This window comes from Staurois parvus, unplaced genomic scaffold (assembly GCF_062004578.1).
Source record: "Staurois parvus isolate SC_StPar_1 unplaced genomic scaffold, SC_StPar_1.0 ptg000818l, whole genome shotgun sequence".
NCBI lineage: Eukaryota > Metazoa > Chordata > Amphibia > Anura > Ranidae > Staurois > Staurois parvus.
The window spans coordinates 5,597,464-5,617,229 of record NW_028318614.1 but is presented as its reverse complement, the minus strand read 5'-3'; the positions used below and the strand labels follow the sequence as shown (position 1 = coordinate 5,617,229).

Below are 19,766 nucleotides of genomic sequence, written 5' to 3'. Positions count from 1 at the left end.
CCAAGTGAACGGGCTGTCGTATGTATGAAGTGCAAAAATGTGACAACAAAAGCACGCAAAAACACATGTTCAGGCTAACCTGGGTGTAAATGGAGCCTTAGGCTTAATCAAAAAGAACATTATAAAAATTATAATTTTTGAGTGAAAACCTAACCATGTATGTTCACCTTTAATCTAAAAGGTTGCTATGAGCCACAACCCCACTACACAACTGGTGCACACTCATCTCCGGAGAAGAATGGGGAGACCCTGCATGCCATCACAAGCCTGATCCCTCCAAATCCTGCTCCTGAACACTGCTGCCTCTAAAGGGTTAACAGAAGAGGGAGCAGAAGCTCTCCAGGAGCCTTTTAACTAGAAGTCTCAGGTTACAATAAGTTTAATGGCTGCCAGCAGTGTGATCTCCTTCCTGTGTCTGCTGCTGTCTTCACTCTGCTCTGAAGCTCCACTTTAAGGAAGATGGTTTCTTTTTTTTTTTTCTTTAGGAGATGATGTAAAAATTCAGCAGTAAAACCAATGAGGAAGTGAAGTTCTGAAAGTTTACATGTTGCAGGCGTGTGATCCAAGAGGAAACCTGAGCACTTCCTAGATCTCTTCCTCCCTCCTCTGTCTGTGATCTTCAACCAAGCCAGGGGGACCATGCGGAGGAAATCGGTAAGATCTCTGGCCTGTCCTGGCAGGATTTGGGGAGAAATCCTCTACCTGTACACATGGTGTATGGCATGGCTTGTTTGCTCTAGGAGTTGCTGCTGCCATGGGGCTGGAACTTCATTTCTGTGTGCGCTGGCAATTGTGGTGATGAGCCCTGGAGAAGTCCTCAATGCCATCCTCTTTTGTAGAATCTTTCTTGTTGTATGAAGCTTGCAGTTCCCTAGTTACAGAGGTCGTAAGCTGGTCATACACTGTACAATCTGACTGCACAATTTCTATACAGTCTCTGTTTAGATTTATCAGAACTATATGAGCACAAACCTAAACGATACTTTTATTTGTATCCAGGCAGGTCCTACATAGCTGATGGTAGATCAAATGGAAATTGTACAGTTTATAGTCACCTTAATCCATGGAGAGTAGGTTTGCAGTCTTGTACAAGTCTTGAGACTTGTAGCTCCTGCCTTTCAGTCCTGTGTATTGTGCAGCCTATACCTGCTGTGTGTCTGCTTATATCTGTAGTGTGTGTATAAGTGGATTGCTGCAGCCCAATAGTCTATTGTGGAATCAATAAATCTGAAGCATACGCTGAACACTACGGAATAGTGTAAGATATCAAATGACTACATATATGATGTTCCAGGTACAGTAACTCGCATACGAACCTGCTGTCAGAATGGATCGTGTTCACAAGTCCAACAAAGCCTAGGTACCCAACTAACACAATCCGCTATATAGTACTGTACTATAAGACCACCGGTCGCGACTTGGCATGCGATTTTCATGCCATGCGACTTGCAAATCGTATGCCAAGTCGCACCCTATTGTCCACAATTACAGCGGTCATATAGGCGCGGTTCCGACTTGGTTGGAGCCACACCGATTTCTAAAATAGTACATGCCCTACTTTTTCTGCGATTTGCATAGATATTGGTGTCTGATGTCTTGCAAATCGCACCTGAAATCGGTATGTCTCCCTCCTTTGAAATCGTGCAACTTCACTGTAAGCTGTACAAATTCAAAGTTGGGCTTGATGTGACCAGGATGTAATAGGTTTATAACATAGTAGGTTTCACACAAATATTGTAATACTGTACATAAAAGCACAACCACTTGTAGAGGATGCATGGCAGACACATGAACTAACGTGATTGGACATGCGAACACACATTCACATCTTGGAAAGTTTGCAACTTGAAGGTTCGTATGTTTGGGACTTGCTGTATGCTTTGGATTTTTTTGTTCTACAATAAATACTATTGAAGTGCTGCACCCTCTTCCTGCCTTATGCTATATACAGTATATATAATATAAAATACTGCCACCATATACACCTAGGTGTTTAGTTGCATGATTCCTGAAGTGCAGCATGCTCATGATGAAGAATCCCATTATTCTCGGGGTCAGTTCACACTTGAGTGGTTTATTGCATTGATGTGAAAAGGTGCACAAGCTTTATGGGCAGAGTCGCACATTTTTGTCCCCATAGATTTTAATGGGGGTACTTGAAAATTGCCTGTTTATGCATGTTTTTTCGGGTGCTTTGATTTAAAAGTCTATAGGGTCAAACGTGATTCTGCTCTTGTACAAGTCACGTGTATGTAAACAAATGCATTTCTAATTCGCCTAGCCCCGCTCCTGCTAAGTGTGGATGAGGGCTCCATATGCAGTGGGTGGCCTCATTAACTAATAGGGAAGGGCCAAGCTCAGCTTTTACAAGAAAAGTCGAGATTAGTATACAGCTTCAATTGCCTATATATTTCTGAATCTTTCGCTCTTAATTTATATGCTTTTTTTTTTTTTTAGAGTCCTTTTACATCACATGCAGTCCAATGCATTTTTTTTTTCTTCTGTGTCAAAAAAGAATGGATAGTAGGTTATATGGTTTAATGGCATAGTTCACACCAGTGCGGTCAGTTCCAGTGCGTTCCAGAATAAAAAGTAGAACATGCTGCATCTTTTCTGCACTGGACTGTACTGGAACACATATGCCCTTAAGGCAAAGAAAAAAAAAAAGGGGAAAAAATGCACTGAATGCGTCAAAAACACGCTTTTAGGAATGCATCCAGACTGTTTCTGTGGTGTAAACCAGCCCTTAACATCTGCAGATGCATCTTGTCATACTGTGTACTTGCCCTGCGTATTAACTGATATTTACTGTGCCCAGAGTTGGTCTTTACAGTAAATGTTTTTGCTTGGTTGTACATGTACACTACGCTGTACTTTTAACCTGCAGTTTTCAGTATTTTGTGCCTCTTCCTGTACACTGGGTGCCCGCTCCCTGCTGCTGCCGCCAGGTCTTACTGAACCATACTCTGTAACCAGCAGATCAGCATATGATAAAGACGCAGTGGTTGCTTTCCTTGTTTAGTGCAGAAAGAAAAGAATACATTGTACAGATGTTTAACCTTTTCATAAACCCAGACACAATAATGTAATATATTGCGGTTTATATATATATATATATATATATATATATATAATTTTTTTTTTTTTTTTTTTTTAAGGCTTCTACTCCTTTTATTTTTACCTGGTGATCCTGAGAATAACATACTGTCTGTCTCAGCGTGACGCCACTCACTTAGGACTTGTTTACACTTGTGGAGGTGAAGAGTAAAAAGGTGGTTGATTTGCCTTTTTACAGTTCCCCCGACTGACTCTTCCCCCCTCCCAAGTAGATGATTCCTCCACCATCCCATTCCCCCAAACCCCATCTCCGCGGGACATTGTATTCTGACAGTGAAATCTTCATAATACACTGAGGAGGGGCTGCAGCTGCTGATCAACAAAAGTTTAGATCTAGCAATCAACTTGTGTTGAACAGAAATCTGTATAGTTCCTGCTGAACTGGACTAACTTAGGTTGATCAGATGAAGAGAGCACTGCCCTTCAAACACATAAACCACGCCCATGCAGATGAGCACTGACTGTACTGATGGGGGAATTGAGCGATTTTTGCAGGAAAAAAGTCTAATCTATGGCTTGCCATAACCTTTAAAGTTTTAGGGCCAGTTCACACCATGCCCACAAATTAATCACACAGGAACACGCTGAGTGTTCCTATGCAATTCAGACCGCATGCAAAACATACTCGATCTGCAGCAGGTGTCAATAGCAGGCTATACCCCCAAACACAGGTTTCAAATACAATGTGTTTGCCTGCATCTGCCCACACTTGTACCATGTGATCCAGTTGTAGTGTTTTTTTTAAAACATAGAGCATTCACTACTTTTGGTGTGGTGTTATATATATATATATATATATATATATATATATATATATATATATATATATATATATATATATATTAGCTCATTCAAAATGAAATCGCACTGCACTGAACCGCATGTGAATCAGACAGGAAAACACAGAATGCTTTTGTGTGATTCGTATGCGTGCATGGTGTGAACCAGCCCTTAAAGAGGCTGTGTTTTGTTTTGTTTTTTTTTTAGCTCTGGTCATAGATTTTTGGACAGTAGAAAATTTTAGTAAAAATTTTGTGGAATACCAATACAGTAGTTCAGGGGCGGACTGACAACTCATGGGACCCCCGCGCAATAGCGGATCATGGGGCCCCTGTGTCCTTGCCCAAACTCAAAAAAGCCTAAGAAAAAGGTACCAGGGGCATCTCATGGGGCCCCCTACTGACCCCGGGCCCTCGGGCAGTGCCCGAGTTTCCAAATGGTCTGTCCGCCCCTGCAGTAGTTATATTCAGGGTTTTTTTCAGCAGGAATGTGGGGGAATGAAGTTCTGTCACCTCAGTCTGAGGTGCAACCTAGTGGCGTCGGCTGGACCGAAACCCAGATATCCCAGAGGATTTAGGTCAGGCAGGTGTGGGGGTCATTCAACGGTTACAATCAATTCTTCCTCCAGGAATTGCCTGCATACTCTCGCCACATGAGGCCGGGCATTGTCCAGCACCCGGAGGAACCCAGGACCCACTGCACCCACGTAGCGTCTGACAATAAATCCAAGAATTTTATTCCAACACCTAATTGCAGTTAGAGTGCCATTGTTTAGCCTGTAGAGGTCTCTGCATCCCTCCATGGATATGCCTCCCCAGACCATCACTGACTCACCACCAAAACGGTCATGCTGACCGATGTTACAGGCAGCATAACGTTCTCCACGGCTTCTCCAGACCCTTTCACGTCTGTCATGTGCTCAGGGTGACCCTGCACTCATCTGTGAAAAGCACACGGCGCCAGTGGTGGACCTGCCAATTCTGATGTTCAATGGCAAATTCCAATCAATGGTGCCGGGCAGTGAGCACAGGGCCCACTAGAGGACGTCGGGCCCTCAGACCACCCTCATGAAGTCTGTTTCTGATTGTGTGGTCAGAGACATTCACACCAGTGGCCTGCTGGAGGTCATTTTCTAGGGCTCTGGCAGTGCTCCTCCTGTTCCTCCTTGCACAAAGGAGCAGATACCGGTCCTGCTGATGGGTTAAGGACCTTCTACGGCCCTGTACAGCTCTCCTAGAGTAACTGCCTGTCTCCTTGAATTTCCTCCATGCTCTTGAAACTGTGCTGGGAGACACAGCAAACCTTCTGGCAGTGGCATGTATTGATGTGCCACCCTGGAGGAGTTGGACTGCCTGTGCAATCTCTGTAGATTCCAGGTATCGCCTCATGCTACCAGTAGTGACACTCACCCTAGCCAAATGCAAAACTAGTGAAAAACTGTCAGAAAAAATGAGTAGGGGAAATAAATGTCAGTGGCCTCCACCTGTAAAACCATTCCTGTTTTGGGGGTCATCTCATTGTTGCCCATTTAGTGCACCTGTTAATATCATTAACACCAAAGCAGCTGAAACTGATTAACAACCCCCTCTGCTACTTAACTGACCAGATAGATCAATGTCCCAGGAGTTTGACTTGATGCTATACTAATTTTTTGAGCACCGTATAAAGGAGGGTTAATCTAAATATAGTAAACTATAGGGCTAGCTGAACTCTTCACAGTGGGTCATATTAAAGGAGCTCCACCTAAAAAGGAAAGTTCAGCTTTAATGCTTCCCACCCCCTCCTCCTCCTTTACTTACACAGTGGGTATCTGGTTGTGAAGCAGCAAGCTGTCACAGCCTGCTTCCCACAGTTGAGATGCCAGGGACAGGACAGCAATGTAAGTAATGGTTCAGGAGAGCACAACGTTGGATCCTGGGACAGGTAAGTGGCTGTTTATTAAGCCAGCAGCTACAGTTTTTGTAGCTACTGACTTTTAATAAACACCAATTTTACTTTAATAATATACTTTTTTACTACATTGGGAGCAAATGTAGAATGGTTACCATAGCAGCTGGAGTCCTTTTTTGTGAAAGCTTACACCTAATTGGTTACTAAAGGGAGTTGTAATACCACCATTTATAAATCAGCTTTGTGGTGCTTTTATTTTCAATATTATTAAATTAACATATTGTGTGTAAATAGACACCGATCAGCCCTAACATTATAACCACCCACCATAACCAATTCAGGTATGCTGCAGTATCTGGTATCAAGCCGTTCGTAGTGGATCCTTTAATTCCAATAAATTGTGAGGTGGGTCTTCCATGGACTTGTTTTTCCAGCACATCCCACAGATGCTCAAGTGGATTAAGACCGGGAAAAGTTGTTTTTGAGTTTAAGTCAACACCTCAAAATTGTCGTTTTCCTCAAACCAATCTTGAATTCATCAGACCAGACCACCACTTTCTCTGTTGTTTTCCACCTTCTTCCATTGCTCCATGGTCCAGTTCTGTGATCCATTGTAGTTGCTTTTGGCTTTGGACACTGGTCAGCATAGGAACCCTAACTAGTCTACGGCTACAGAACCAGCATTAACTTTTTCAGCAAATTGAGTTACAGTAGCTCTTTCACTCCCCATGTGCATCAACGAGCCTTGGCTGCCCATGATCTTGTTGCCAACTCACTTCTTTTGTTTCCTTTTTGATAGGTCCTGTCCACTGCAGACCGGGAACCTCACACAAGAGCAGCAGTTTTGGAGATGCTGTAACCCAGTTGTCTAGAGTTTAAAGTCTGGCCCTTGTCTGAGGTGTGCCAATCTTTACACCTGCCCATTTTTTTCTCCTTTCTATACTTAGGGACAACATGTTCACTTTCTGCCTAATATATCCCATCCACTTTTAAATGTCATTGTAATGAGATAATCAGTGTAATTCACTTTACCTGTAAGTGGGTAATTTTTTAAGGTGTGTGTATTATGGCCAAGAGCAGTTGTTGAAGGCCCTTTGAATATCCAGGAAAAGCAGAAAGGCTGCCTGCTTCATGTTTTGACCAATTTTACCACGGGAATGGGCCATCTAATTTGTTAGTAGCCTGATGGTTGGACATAAAATCCACTTGTTCCTTCCCTATTCGTATAGACATGCCATTTTTTTTATTCTGGCTGCAAGAATTTTAGTTGAAAGCTTGACTTCTAAATTCAGTAAGAAAATAGGCCAAAAGTTGTTTAAGACTTTTTATGGTCTGTTCTGATTTTGAAGCCTAAAGATATTAGCAGTAGGGATATTGGGACCCAAGGCATCACCCTTCAGAAAAGATGTGTGAGGTGTGACATGAGGTTCAAGCTAAACTTCTTGATTGTTGCCATGAAAATCAATTTGGGACCCAAACATTTTTATAGTCTTAAAGCAGAAGTTCCGCTTTAAGCCTTTGTGCCCCGCTCCCCATTTAAAGATTGGCACCTTGGGGGAGCGGGTACCCGAATTTGACAGGTACCTGCTCCCACTTCTGTTGTGATCGCCTAGGTGATCGGAAGCGGAAGTTGTCAAACCCACCCCCCTGTAGTCTTCTGAGACGTGACAGCTCCCAGAAGACTACGGGGCCATCCACGAAGTGCAGCGCTTCTCGGGCATGCGCAGTGGGCACCTGGCTATGCAGCCGCAAGCTGTCACAGCCGGATGCCCACAATAAAGATGCCTGTGCCAGGGAGAGAAGACGGATGGTGAGACCGGCGGTGCTGAGAACACTGCCGGACCGAGGGACAGGTAAGTGGCTGTATTTTAAAAGTCAGCAGCTACATGGTTTTTGTAGCTGCTGACTTATTTATTCAGGTGAAACTCCACTTTAAGCAACAAAACACTCCTATAACAGCTTGAAGCATTGTCCAGTCAAGACCTGCGTCAGCCAAGGCATGAAATACACCTGGTAAAATTTAGACGCATGAATAGAGGACCAGGTGGCAACTTTGCTAATCTGGGAGCAGATGCTTGATGCTGAAAAGCCCAGAAGATCCAACCACTCTGGTGGAATGGGCCGTAATAGGGAACAGAGGCCCTGGAGATTATTTGCTTAAACTATCTAGCAATGGTGGAGCAGGATGGCCTTTAGGGCCCACTGGCAGGAAAAAGAGGCACTTGGTTGTGCACACAGGCTGTGGCTAGCAGACAGCATTGACCACATCCAGGAAATGTAGGGCAATTTCCTTCTTATTTAATGGAGCGGGACAAAGAGAAGGAAGAACAATGGGGTTGAAAGAAGAGACAACTTTTATGTAGGAGGGAAGTTTTTTTTTTTTCTGGTTCCAAAATCCCGTTTGCCTTTGTGCAATGCTAGAAAAGGCTCTTGAAAGGAAAGAGCTGCCAACTCAGAAATGTGCCTAACTGATGTAATGGCTACCAGGAAGGCAACCTTTACAAGTGATATAACAATGGTGCTTCGCTAATACAAATTAGTAATAACGTGTCTAATCATGAAACCTAAATAAACATAAGATTATCTCAATATGTGAAACAGCAGCAGGAAAACAAACAAGGAAAAAATACACTGTGAAAACGTTCCATATAGATTCTGTGGTCACATAACGCCTGATGATCATAAATGCCAAAGTCACATTTATGATCATTATGCATTGTGACTACTCTGTTGCAGTCGGTCAATTCCCTTTGGTAACCCTCCATGTTTTTTTTGTTTCTTATTTGCATTGTTACTAATTTGGATTTTTGGTTCATCAGACTTCAATGGACACACGGCAGTTCACACTGCGGTTTTTTGTTTTTTTTAATCTTGTTCCCCAGCTCATTCTGCGGTGCGTTTTGCATTTTTGAACATGCATTTTTTTTTTTTTAACGTGGTATCAAAGCCAATACTTTCCTATTGGCACAAAAAAAGCAAATTGTGTTAAAAAATGCAAGACACGCCAGGAAAATGCATCATCGCAACACATATAGGTGTGAACCTAGCCTAGAACTTGGGTGCAAGATGCTTTTCTTGGGCATATTTACTACTGTCACGTCACTATGATTAACAATACTGTAAAGCAGTACATAAAACAGTTATACTATGTCCCATGCAGCCTACTAGAACTGACACTTAGCAGCAGTGTGCTGCAGACTAATGAAAAATGATTTCTGCTCTCTCCCATACATCTAACATTTTTCAATAATGAACAGTGGCGAGTGTTTACCTAACACAGTCTGCAGGTCTGCCTACCCTCTGTCTGTGCTCCTGTGATGTATTGCATGTCTGTACATGAGGTTAAAGAGAGGGACGCTCTGTATTTTTACTTGTTAATGTCTCTTTACATGCTTTCGGCAACGCTGAAGGTAGTGGAAGGTTAACCTGGTCTTTAGTGAATGTAAAATATATATATATATATATATATATACATACATACATACATACATACATACATACATACATACATTTTTTTTTTTTTTTTTAGGCAACCTTAAGCAGAAAAATACACTCACCGGCCACTTTATTGGGTACACCTGTTCAATTCCTTGTTAACACAAATTGCTATTCGGCCAGTTGCATGGCTGCAACTCAATGCATTTAGGCATCTAGACGTGGTGAAGACCTTATGAAGTTCAAATCGAGCATCAGAATGGGGAAGAAAGTGGATTTAAGTGACTTTGAATGTGGCATGGTTGTTAGTGCCAGACGGGCTGGTCTGAGTATTTAAAAAACTGCTGATCTACTGGGATTTCAAAAAACAACCTTCTCTAAGGTTTACAGAGAATGGTACACAAAAGAGAAAATATCCTGTGAGTGGCAGTTGTGTGAAAATGCCTCGTTGATGTCAGAGGACAATGGGCAGACTGGGTGCTGTGATATTCAGATGGTAGGGTCAGAATTTGGCGTAAATAACATGAAAGCATGGATCCATCCTGCCTCGTATCAACGGTCCAGGCTGGTGGTGTAATGCTGTGGGGGTTAGTTTCTTGGCACTAGCAAGGTGAACCTAATAAAGTGGCCGGTGAATGTGTATTTTGTAGCTAAGGGCCCATTCACACTGCACAGTAAGCCCTAGTACATATTGAATGTGGCTTTGAAATAGTGCGATTTCAAAGCCGCTGGTCAGTGCGATTTCATGTGCAGCTTGCCTGGCATCTGTGCAAATTCATGCTCAGATGTCTATGTAAGTTGTACATGAAATCGCCAAAAACAATGCAGGAACCTTTTTTTCAAAATTGATATCGCACCACAAAGTCAGTCACACCAATTTGAACAGTTCCATAGGCACAAATAGGGTGGAAACTGTCAAATTGTATGACGGACCACACCAGTGTGAACCAGGGCTAAAACCATTTTATTGTGTGGGCACTTGAAGGTTTAGAAAAGGATCAAGTGTGATGGTTGTTTAAGCACATCGCCGTGTGTGTGTGTTTGTGTTTTTTTTTTTTTTTTTTTTTTTGTTGTTGTTGTTACCAACTTGACTATTCATTAATCTTTATGCACTTCAGAGCCTGCATAAAAGAATCCACCTCTAAGCAAAGACACAGTAGGAAAAGCCTAGCTGCAGTACTGAACTAGTTCTCTTTTAAGCAGAACTACAGGGACAGGTTTGTTTTTGATTTCAGGTATGTACTGTATATGAAGATTATTTTTTTTCCTGAATGGTTCACAGAATACAAGGCTTTCTGTGAATGGACAAGGGAAGAGGAGGTGGGGAATGAATGACTTTAGCGTTGAGCCACAGCTGTGATATCGTCCGCAGGCTACAACTGGAGCTGTGATCTCTGGAAAAGACAATAGTAGTTTTTGTAATAGGGCACAGTAGTGAGTCTGCAAAAGAATACACGTTAGGAGAGTTAATTTTTATGTATACACCTGAAATTTGAAAAATGTGCCTGGAGTTCCCCTTTAATGTGCTCTCCCACTGTACTGAAGACCATCACTTTCTGCCTGGGTGACAATGGTCTCCAGGAAAAATGGAAAGGTTATCTACCTATTGAGGACATAATAAGCAGTAAAATGACTGATGTGAATGTGTACAATATATGTAAAGCGCTGCGTAAATTGACGGCGCTATATAAGTACTTCTACAAACTTGGGGAGGAGTCCTAATCCATCCCTATTCTGTTCAAAACTATAAAAAAAAATATTGGCTTTACATAAACCTTAATCCCAATGTTATGTGCTAGGCCAACTCGCTAGTACTTGGAAGCTGCTGCCGTGTGTGTGTATCAATATAAATTTCCTTGCACTTCGTGAAAATCTGTGCCCTATAAGTAGTGCAAAATCTGTGCAGCTCTGCATAGAAATCAATCAGCTTCCAGGTTTTATTTCCAAATCTTAATTGAACAAGCTGAGATTAGAAGCTGATTGGCTACCATGTATGAGTGCACCAGTTTTAGTAAATCTCCCCCTATGTGCCTAAATCCCATACATTTAAAGGGATTGTGGGGAAACCAGCCTATTCTAAAAATAAAGCATTTGATGAATCACCAATTGTCTCTCAAGACTTTGATCCCAGTCCATTGTTTTGTTAATCAATGATGTATTTGCTCTACCCTCCAATTTCTACACATCAGCTACTTGTCTAGAAGTTTTACTTCTAATTAGATATTAAGCACACATATCCAAAGGCCACCCGCTGTGTATTGCAGCTGCTTGCTGAAGCAGGACTAAGGGTAGATTCACACTAGGTGTGGTAGGACTGCATTGGACGGCTATTCCAGCAGTCTTACCTGGCCGGTTCACAGCACTGTTGTAGTGGTGTGCGCCAACAAAATTTACTGCATGCACTACTGTTTTTTTCAGCTCCATGAAGTGTGAGGCAAGCATGCTGCAGCAAATTTACTGGCAAAATTGGTCAAGCTACACTGCTTCCCAGGAAAAAAAAATAAAGGTCCAAAACTTCTGTGTACAGCAGCCATGTGCACAATTATGTTTTTTCTTTTTCTATCTGCCTAGGACTTTTTTTACAGCATTTTTTTGAGCCAGGCATGTTCATGTTCAATGGACACAAAAAAATACCTATTTGAGAAACTGACTGGCAAAAACATGCAATGCTGCTCCAAAAACACTTACAAATGCTTGAAAATGTGATGCTCAGGTGTGAATGTAGCCTTCGTTAAAGTTATTGAGCCAGGTGGTGGTACCAAGGACACTCATAGTTTGACTTTAAGCTGATTCACAGGAATTGGACAAAATGGGAACGTTGTATGGCCAGCCCAAAGCCAGGTACACTCTATAGGAAAATAGGGTGAGCGATCGTCTGATTTTTTTTTTCCTCGATGTTTCACAGCAAGTTGAACTCGAGGATGTTTTTTTTAGAAACTTTGTAGCATAGATTATTGATGTTTTATTGCTTCTGATCATGCACAGTCTTTTGGTGTTCATTTTTTTTTCTCGTACAAAAACAGTAAACCATAAGTGAAAATTGTTAGTTCATGTTCAACATTTTTTGGGTTTGTCCCTTCAGAAATTTTTGTTTGGAAAGTCTGAATTGGATGTCGAATGTTGAGTACACACTATACCAAAATCATATGGTCGATCCTCTACGGAATTTTTCTTCCAATTTTTCTCATAGTGTGTACCCCACTTAAGTCTGTTTCTCAAACCTGAGCAAAGGAATGGTGGTGTGATGAAAGAAATGTGTGGGTGCTGAATCACATTTCTGCATTCTATTGCCATTTCTTAGCACGTTGCATTGCCGTTCATCTTGATTGTGTGACTGGGCCCTAAGTGAATAGGAGAGAGAGGTAAGAAAGAAGAGGGTGAGCGTTTAGTGTGCTGCTTGACGCCGTGAACCCACTAGAAGTTCTCTGTATTCGGAAGATAGAACTTGGTTCTGTTAAAACGAATATACGCTGAGAATTTTTTCAGATGTACCTTTTTAGGGAAGAGGCCAGGTCTCTCATGTTTATCCTCTTTCTGCTCATGAGAGATTTCTAATGAGGGCACAAAGCTGTAACTTTATTTGGGGTGATGGGAAAAGGTTAAAAAAAATTTTAGCTTTTGTCTTTATTGGTCTTTCTCGATATGGAAAGATTCTGACTTCCTGTTCTGGTAACTACACAAGAAGTGAGGGGAATTATGTGTGTGTGTGTGTGTGTGTGTGTGTGTGTGTATCTATATCTATATATATCTCTATCAATCTCAATTGAAGCCTAACAAAACGTCTAACCTTTCTCCACTGTGTCCAAACCAAACATGCAGCTTTGTGGCTCCCCTTATTAGATTCTCCACAATGGCAGAAGAGCTGGCACTATGGTTGTGTTAGAAAAGAGGGGGGGGGGGGGGCGGTTGGTCGGGAAAAAAAAAACTACTGCAGAGATGTCGCTAACAAATGCCTTAACCCACTATTTGTCACCCAATTCTGAACCTGAGAAGCGAGGCTTTAGTTTAAGTTTTAAAATGGTATGGTATTTCTACTTTAATAACCACTAGATAGCAAACCTTGTAGCCTTCTTGGTTACCAGCTTTGAGAAAGTTTAGGGTAATTTAGGATTTTCAGCTTTTGTTTTCCATTATTGGTGAAACAAACAGGAAATGGGCAGCGTGGACTACCAAAAAACTGCAGTGTTGAATGCACTGAATGAGGAAACAAATTTCAAGCTAGATAACGCAACAATAGAAATACTTTGAGAAAAATCATAAAAATATAATTGCCTTACTTCTGGGCTTTCGGTGACCTTGTATAGACCAGGGTGATGTTACTGAGTCTTTTCGGTGTATCTCTAGAAAACTGAGGTTCCCAAATCCTTAGCAAATGAGCTCCTGTACAGCGTTTGAGTGTCTTGCAAGAATTTGGGATCTAAAGCTTACCCATAATCCCTCTGTAAGACCCCAGTGGTGTCTGCTTCAGGAAATGTCTGCTACCAAATGGTAAATGTAAGTATATTCATGATTGTATCTATTTCTTATTGTTGTAAGATTTCTGTTAATCTGTAGTGGGACATGGGGTCACCATACACATTCTAATCTGACTATACCATCTTTGTGCAATCAACTTTAGATTACCAAAGCTGTGATAAGAATACTAATTTACTTTATATGAACTATGGTACCTAAGCAGGACTCTGCGCTTGATGCCCATAGGTAAGAGAACTGACTAAGAGACCAAGTGTTGCGGCAAGGTGTATTCATATTGAGAGAGTTCAACAAAGACTCTGCTCATGGCCGCTTTGTCCAGAACACCTACAATTAACTATACAGAGGATATCCGTGTACACTGATCACGCACGACAGTATCTGTCAGAAGGCGGCTGGAAGGGAGTCCGGCAAACGGGCACCTAAATAAGGGACAGCTGCTGCCCAAGATCCAGCAATAGTCACTAGCAGTTCAGCAGCTTGACAGCACTACCTTTGCAGGGAGGCCAGACTACACCTGCCTACAAGCAACTGGCTAACCCTTTATCGAGTCTCTATGCCAAAAGATTGGGGTCCACTGATGTGCAGAAAAAGGTCACAATTTTTTTGTCTCACTAAGTTTTGCTAGTAAGACAGCCAGGGTGATGCTTTCTGCAGGTAGACTATGTATCCCAAGCCAGCTTTAAAGCTGTAGTTTTAGCTAAAAAATGTTTTTGTTCTTTGGACTGTTGCTAGTGTTTTCATACCAGGCTACTTTGCAGAAATTCTGTTTTTGTAACCTTGAGTCACACGTAGTTTAGTTCTCTTACATGCCTGTTGGCAATGGATACACAGAACTTTTCAGTAGCTTATCACAGCTGGAAATATTTGAGATAAAACTATGATGGAGGCAGGACCTGTACTTCTGATGTTCTTCCATTTTCATGTTGTTGCCCAAATCGGCTGAATTCCAAATATTTTGTTTCTGCTGTAAGATACAGAGAAAAGGCGAGTAGCCTCATAGAAACACGATGGCACAAAAAGAAAATGTTGTCCATTGAGTCTACCCTTTTTTCAAAGTATAGGCCTACAGTATATTTATTCCAAGTGTTTAAATACACATAAGCTAGCCATATACTGTACATTAAGATTCCCCTGTGGGCTGAGCGAGAGAAGTCACTTAATTCCCCGGAGCAGTGTGGAAGGCCATGTAAGAGTAGGTGGGTGCAACTTCCTCCATGTTCCCCTCCTCGTTGGGTGCAAGTGTGGGTAACATAAGAGGCCCACCCCGGGTTGGGTTCTTTTGGGCTACTCTAGGCACCTGGAACAGGATCCCTCTACTTTTTACACATGGGGTACCTTTTTACTCTGTGCCGTTTTTCATCATTGCCCTGGGACAGGGCTGAGGCCATCGTGGGGGAAGACTCAACCTTAAGGCAGGCCTCCACTCTTGGGGACAAATGTGCACCACGTACACTTTCACAGTAACTCCTCCAGTTAACTCTTGGGTCCCCATGGAAATGCACACCTTCACTGTTGACTTACAACTAGGAGAGGCATGCTTAGCCTTGTATCATGACTAAGGCCTATGCAGGAGGCTGAAATGCGTCAATATATACAGGTATTGATTCCTTTTTTATTCGATGGATGAAATAAAGCTATTTAATCTTTTTTTTTTCCTGAGATGTCCTGGTGCCGGATTTTACACTTTCATATGGACTCTTTAACACTTTAGTACTGCGTGAATCCAGGCACAAGTCTCTTTCATCCTGATGATTGCTATGGGAAGTTGCGGTTGCAGCACTATTTGAATCCTTTTGTTACTTGCAATGCACTCCTTTAATAGCTTCATACCAGGCAGAAACAAAGCTTCAACGCTTTACTTAGAAAAATGCATAAGTCCACATGCTCAAGAACAGTACTTCCCTACATCCCTAAACCCTAACTCAGGCTTGTGTGCTACGCCGGCATATCTGCAAAGGCAGAGTCCATCTAAGATCAAGGCCATGGTTATCTACAGAGTCTAAAAGCTGGTGTCTTCGGGGTGAACCCCAGGTTTTTACATCACGGCAGCAAGATATATTTGCTGATCCCTGTTCAGCCAAGGAATGACAACAAAAAGGCGGTAGTAGCAAGACTCTCCCAGCTCCGGACCACTGTTCCTTTTATATTTCCAGAATTAGAGGGTCAGACCCAAAAAGCCTGCCAAGAGGAAAACTCATGGACTAAGGCTAACCCTCCCGTCTGGGGCAGCACTTGGCTAGATAAATTGCAACCCATTTACGGACAAATCTGCACTGTTGGCTATTGTAACCTGACAGCCGATAACTTTTGCTGTCAGAATATCCAAACAGGGCCTGTATCTGCTTGGATGCAGTCGCTCTTTGGTCAAGAACTTTCTGACAGGCTCCTTCAGCAAAAGTTGATTGAAAAATTGACCGAAATTCAGTCCATGTATGCCCAGCTTTACTCTTGATTGATTTACTACCTCTGCTGAAAATTTGCTTCTAGTTACTTTCAAAGGTGAAAAGAAAGGTTAGTTTTGAGGTTATGCACATGAGATTTTGATTTTTCCTTTCTGAACTGTAACATCCTTAATGTATTTAAAGGTTTCAGTCTTTACCCTCTTTTCTAGAGGCTGTACGTATTCAAGAGGAACTGAACTCTGGAAACCAAAAATGTCAGGCATAGGGCAAAGCATAATTCGCCATTTCCTGTTGTCTTCCTGCCGTTTAATCTTTTTTCCATTATTTACTTACCATGCTTTGTCCTGGTCTGAGTGGAGGCAACAATCTTGATAAAGACAGGGCTTTTGCTTCCTTATGCAGGAGCTTCCAGCAAGGAAACCAATGATCAATACAATAGTGGGATTGGCTTTCTCAACTAAGCACACCCTCCCGCATGTATGTCTGAGCTAAGGGCAGATGGATTCAAGGAAAGAAAAACTACATGAATCATCTACCCTTTTTCAAGATGGCCATGGTCAGAATGCTAGGGTTTTTTTTTTTTTTCAAACTGATTTTTCAGAAAAATAAAGCATTTAGGTATGGATGGATGAGTTTGGTTTGATTATTACAAAAGTGTTTTTTTTTTTTTTTTTTTTTTTATGTGTTCAGATGTAATGTAGTTTCACTTTACGTTTTTACTGCAACTTAGCTGAAGTAGACCCCTGTTTTTCTGTAGGGTTAAATAGGCAGTACACCTGTACTGGAGTGTTTTAGGTATTTGCCAAGCACAGAGCAAGTGCATTTATTTCTATTTTTATTATATAGTGCAAGTATATCCAAAGTTGCACTTTTCATATTTTACATTTTAGGGTGATTTTAGGGAACCACTGGATTTATGAAAACTGGAGCAGCCAGAATATGGAGCAGATGTGAATGGCAACCAATCGGCTTCTATCTTCAGCTTTTTCAGTTAAGCTTTGAAAATGAAAGCTAGAAGCTGGTTGCCATTCACATCTGTCCCATATTCTGGCTGCTCCAGTTTCTAACATTTAACTATGAATCCTAAAGGCCCCTTCTCATGGGCGGACTCTGTCAAGTGGATCTGCCTGCTCAGCTGGGATATGTCTGCTGATCCCCGCTGAGCAGGTGAATGAAGGTCCATTGCTGCTCCGTTTGTGGAGAGCGGGCACAGCCCTCTGTTCTCTCTGGGCCAGTCGGATGTAAACAGCCTGCCTGTCCATTTACAACCGACTGTCATCCCATCCGATGAAGGCGGCTGTAAACAAAATGTCCATTTTTATATCCGCCTCCCCATCAAGAACAATGGATAGTCTAATCAGGTCCACCTGAAAAACAGACAGGCGGACTGAATCGGTCCATCCCTGTGAAAGGGGTTTAAACATTTTATGTACGGAGGACTTGCAGTTTATCAATTTTGTAACAGAAAATAAGAATGTTTTAAAATAAGGAGTTAAGATGTCTAAATATATCCCATTAACATATTTACATTCTTTCTTTGTAATGGAAAGTCTAAAGCCCTGAGTAGTGTGGGGAAGGGTCAGAATTTCTAGCACAAGTTTCCTTTTTCTTAGTTTTTCTTTTCATGTTGATGGATGGCACAGGGATAGAGGATAAATCTCAATGGAGACACAATACGGAAAGGGTATTGTGTCTCCATTATAATATATATAGGGGGGGCTTTGGGGGTGTACAAGGTTAAGGATGAAAAGTTTAGTGACAAGGGCAGGGTTTAGAACCCTTTTTCAGTGTTGTTTTTTTGTTTATTTTGCGTATTTGGCACATGCATTTTTTTTGACTACTTGATGCATTTTGCATTTTTTATGGGGTTTTTTTGGCAAGCTTGTTGGGCAGAATCAAAATGCATCAAAAAAATGCAGTGCATGTGTTTCTGCAGCATCTCCATTGAAGTCTATTGAACCAAAACACTGTTTTGCATTTACAATAAAGTCCCTGACCCTTACCAAAAATCACTCCGGCTGAAAACGCAGAGATGTGAACTTCCCATAGGAAATCCTGTTAAATGGACTGTAGTACGTTTCTGCATAACGCAAAACGTTTAGGTGTGAACCTAGCTTTATTCTTGACCTGGAGTCACAGAGGAGAAATGAAGGAAAACCTCTCCTGATTGCAGTTATAATTCTGTAGGTAAACCATAGATTCACCATCTTGCCTAGTAGAGCTGCACAGTGGTTGTGCCTTATTGCTCCTTTCACACATTTGTGAGTTTACAACAGTGGTGTAAACGGAGAGCACTTCTAGAGGTCTCATGATTCAACAGGTGTCAATAAAGGAGTCTAAAGTTGACCATAGACAACTTGAATTTCATCTATTTCCTGCTGAATCAGCTAAAATTTGAGCCATGGGTAACTGTGCAAGCACCACCACCTGGCTCAACAAGGCGATTTTTTTTTTTTTTTTTTTTTTTTTTTTTTTTTTTTTTTTGCCCCCAGTCCCCTCAATACTTACCTGAGCCTTATCGCAATCCAGTGATGTGAATGACAGCCTCGGCTGCCCTGGGTCTCTGCCTCCTCATTGGCTGAGACAGCAAGCGAGTGCCTTTGGCTCCCACTGCTGTCAATCACAGCCAGTCAGCCAATGAGAACAGCGGGGGCAGGCCAAGTCGCAGCTCCGTTTGTGAATGGACACTGAGCAGTGGGTGCCCCCATAGTAAGCTACTTGCTGTGGGGGCACCCGACACAGGAGGACCCAAGAGAGCCTGCAGGGGACCCGAGAAGAGGAGGATCCAGGCTGCGCTCTGCAAAACCACTGCACACAGCAGGTAAGTACAGACATGTTTGTTGTTTTACAAAAAAAATTAACCTCTAGAATCACTTTAAAGGATAATTTCACCTTTTGGGAAGAAAAAAAAATGCACATTTTTGCAGGTTTCTGCTCGCTGGCTGAGTGAAAACAAACCTAAGAGTGTATATCCAACTTTAACATATTCCTCGCTCCATCGTGCCCTGGTGCTCTTCTGTTATCCCTGACACTCCAGGTTATGAGTGGTCCCATTGCATCATCACATACAATGTTATACTATTAGTCCTGTATTGTATGTAAGAAGGTAAGCATGCAATTGCAGGCTGTGCCTTAGAGAGGGGGCTTTGGGAGACCGGTTGCACAGATAAAGCATAGCTCCCAACTGTCCCTGATTTCTAGGGACTGTGCCTGATGTGAAACAAAGTCCCTCTTTCTGCTTCATTTGTCCCTCATTTTGGTTTGATATAGTTGCATATAAAATACACTATTAATTTTTCAAAAAGTGTTTGCTAAACCTTTCATCCAATTTCTAAATTGCTGTATTTATAAATTTGAAAAGCCAGTATAAAGGAATAGAAGTGATACAAAAAGCACTTGTGGGTTTGTTTAATTAATTAATTAATTTATTTATATATATATATATATATATATATATATATATATATATAATTTTTTTTTATTTTTTTTTTGGCTTAATTCACCTTTTTAAGGGGGTGTAGTAAGGGGTGTGTCCTATGCCTACATACTTTTGCTAATAGGTGTCCCATGTTCCCATCTAAAACAGTTGGAAGGTGTGGATAAAGGGAGCCCCCCATAGTCAGGAATAAGTTATTACACCCTATTCACCCCTAGACGTAAACTAAC

At 41.8% G+C, this 19,766-nt stretch overlaps 1 protein-coding gene across 3 annotated transcripts in view; it reads left to right on the top strand.

Annotated features, from left to right (window-relative positions):
• Positions 1-391: 391 nt before the first annotated feature.
• Positions 392-19,766, top strand: part of KCNQ1 (potassium voltage-gated channel subfamily Q member 1) — a 162,852-nt gene continuing 143,477 nt past the window's right edge. For 2 of the 3 annotated variants that reach the window (XM_089654969.1, XM_089654968.1), the window contains exon 1: positions 392-654. The gene's annotated coding sequence lies outside the window, so the exon portion shown is untranslated. Of the gene's footprint in view, positions 655-6,586; positions 6,686-19,766 lie in introns of all 3 variants that reach the window. The other variant, XM_089654970.1, reaches the window with a different exon arrangement.